General features: G+C 41.4%; 1 non-coding gene across 1 annotated transcript; it reads right to left on the bottom strand.

Annotated features, from left to right (window-relative positions):
- Window positions 1–390: 390 nt before the first annotated feature.
- LOC116598026 lies at window positions 391–546 on the bottom strand. Its single transcript, XR_004288936.1, has one exon. It is a non-coding gene; the product is annotated as a U1 spliceosomal RNA (small nuclear RNA).
- Between the last annotated feature and the right edge of the window lie 2,641 nt (window positions 547–3,187).

The following is a 3,187-nucleotide window of genomic DNA, read 5'->3' as shown; positions in this document are numbered from 1 at the left end:
GGTCTCTCTCATATTACACTCCCCATAGCCAGTAAATACAGTGGCTCTGCATACATCCTTCTCTACATGCTGCTCTTTCTACTTAACTATGTATGGTAAAAAACTTTTTATATCACTTAATATTCTTTTCATTTTTTTAATGGTTCACTGACTCTTTATTCAGTTAATGTAATTTATTTAACCAAGCCCCAGCTTTTGATTATTTTGGTTTGTCCCCAAAAGGTTGTCATGAACAACCATGTAGCTAAGTCTTTAGATAAACTTCTAGAGGTGGGCTTGCTAAATCAATGAAAATACACTTTTTTAAAAAAAATAAACAGTTGTTTTTTTAAATTCCCATATTTTTACCTTGGTTTGTACCCATAGACACATTTTTTTTTTTTTTTTTTTTGGAAGCATGGACACAGTCCTCCACTCCAGATTATGCTGTGAGTTTCCCACAGTTGGGGAAACTGCAGAGATCAGCATCCCCTTCATGCAATGGATAAGCCTTGCCCTGGGAAAAGCACCATCGTGACGATGATATCTCCCCTGCCAGGTACATATGACACATCCTCATTGAACTAGAGTTTGTGTCCCCACTGGAAAAAATGTCTGTGTTTCTTCTGGGACAGACTGTCTTGGAAGCAGGTTCTGCTGGCCCTCCTCGGTGGTGCTATCAGTAGCAAATGGCCAAGGGTTCTGAGCACAGTGTCTCCCTGGGTCCCAGTAGACTAAACATGTCACATTTATAACCTTCTTAGCTGTGCTTCCCATAAGCTAGGGACAGCAGAAACTTGAGTGTCCCAGCCAATATGCCCAACTGAATACGATTATCTAAGTGTCCGGGTCTCTTGGTTTTCAGAGACACATTTGGTGTCACTGAAGTGAATAGGCTGCTGTTTAAAACTGTTCAGAAACTTCAACCACTTTTTTTAAAGTGATGTGAAATATAAGCTCCAATGTGCACAGAATATCTCTAGAAGGATACTCAAGCAACTGGGGACAAGGGTGGCCTCCGGCTGGGGAAAGTCAAAGGAACACAACTGGCTGAGAGACTTCTTTTGCTCTGGATTCTTTGTCCAGTTTTAATTTCTTATCACGTGCATGGATTCAAAAGGGAAATTTTTAAGCAAGAAAGATTAAGCCCAAAAGGAAGAAACAAGTATGCATGTAGATGTTTGCTCTTGGTGAGCTACCAGATTAGTAAAACATAAGCAAAACGAGGTGCATGAATGATTTTACAAAAAGGGTTATGAAGAGTTGGGTATTTAAGAATGCAAAGTCTGGAGTCAGACTGCTTGTGTCCATAATACAGCTCTGTCCCTTATGCGCTATGTGATCTTAGACAATTACTAAACCCCTCTGTACCGTGGTGTCTTCATCCATAAGATGGGGCTAAGTAAACTACCTGCTTCACAGTTACTTATATTCAATGAGTAAATATGTAAAAGCCCTCAGAACAGTAATGAGCACACGGCACCTGATCATTATGTATTAACGATCATTACTGCTCTGATTGTTGCAATTCTTCACTGGGTTTTAACCTTATTGCAGTGTTATAACAGCAATAGCAAAGAGCCCTCCCTAAGATTTGTAGACTTTGAAAATTGAAAGAGCAATTTTACTGGGGCACCTGGGTGGCTCAGTCGGTTAAGAATCAGGCTTTTGATTTCAGCTCAGGTCACGATCTCAGGGGGGTGAGATCGATCCCCATGACAGCTTTACACTGGGCATGGAGCCTGTTGGGGACTCTGTCTCTCCCTCTCCCTCTGCCCCCTCCCCCCTCCACCCTGCCAAAAAAAAGATAAGCAATTTTACTGCAAATGTCTGATTTTACGTTATTTATAACTAAGCAAATGGTCGGGGCTGGGGAGTGCACATCTTCCTTTTCATTAGTAGTGATTCTAGATTTGAGAATCACCCCCAAGTCTTTGCAAGAGTTGACCTAAACCATTTGGGGAGTTTGGTGTTTGTTTTCTTTGTGTGTCAACGTGATTTTGATTCTTTCTTCTTTTGGGCATGGGTGGGGGGGCAGGGGAGGAAGAGACAATGGTTAAACAACAAAAACTAAAGTTGCAGCCCCCATTTAACGCGATCGCCCCTTCAACAACTGTGTATTTAAGGAGCATATATTTTTTCATTTGCATTTCAGCATAATTAACATACAGTTATGTTAGTTTCAGGTGAACAATATGGTAATTCAACCATTCTGTCCCTTACTTGGTGCTTATCACAGTAAGCGTACTCTTAAGGAGGCACATGTTTTGAAATGAGTGTTTGCCTAAGGAAACCATTCACAAGATAGGAAGGCATTAAAGATTCCTGAAAACATTCTAATCCCACCCACTGTGCATAATGTGCTCAGTCATTGGAAATGTATTGCTGGCAAAGCAGATGATACGGTGACGGGGACAAGTGGACTCCGCTGTCACACAAGCCCAGATACATCCTTTTGCCCAATATCTTACTGAACATGATTCACAGAGTGCTGTTATTACGCCTGTTTTATGGGTGACCCCTGCCTCCTTATTTCAATGTTGTGCTCCCCAAGCTGCCAGCACCATGGGAGTGGGATCTCTCCTCCAGGATATAAGGTTCAGGCCATCCCAAACCCAGGTCAGATATTTAATGAGAATACAGCAGATGCTAGTTATAAGGATTCTCTTCTGAGGTCTTAGCAGATGCAGTACTGCGCCTCACGCATGAGAAGCCTTTGCTCAGCCAATCCCCAAATTCATCGTGAGGATATAAGACAGCATTGCCCCCAGAAACATAGGACTGTCTCAAACCCCTGGATCCCCCAAACCTTCAGGCATAAGAAGCCTGTGTTTTTTGGCCCCAATTCCTCTCTTCTCTCCTTCTTTGACTGCCAAAGGTGATTCAAATAAGGCCAAGGGTCGGATTTGGATCCAAACAATCAAGTCTGGATAGAAAACATTTTCTTTGCGTAAATGCAGGTTGTGTTAAGCTTAGAATTATGACTCACAGTGCTGCCTACGATGATACCTTTAAAAACAAACTGCAAATTGGCTTGTTTAATTTTACTAAATTATTCAAAATCCAAGCAGTATGAAAAATGGGTCCCATGATGAATGATCTGATAGACAGCCTAAGAACAGAGACAAATGTTGACACTAATATAACATTGTATGTTATGATACTTCCATAAAGATTACAAGTAAAAACAGAGACAAATGTCTACCCT

This window comes from Mustela erminea, chromosome 8, assembly GCF_009829155.1.
Source record: "Mustela erminea isolate mMusErm1 chromosome 8, mMusErm1.Pri, whole genome shotgun sequence".
Classification (NCBI taxonomy): domain Eukaryota; kingdom Metazoa; phylum Chordata; class Mammalia; order Carnivora; family Mustelidae; genus Mustela; species Mustela erminea.
The sequence above is the reverse complement of the archived record's forward strand: the minus strand, read 5'-3'. Positions and strand labels throughout refer to the sequence as shown.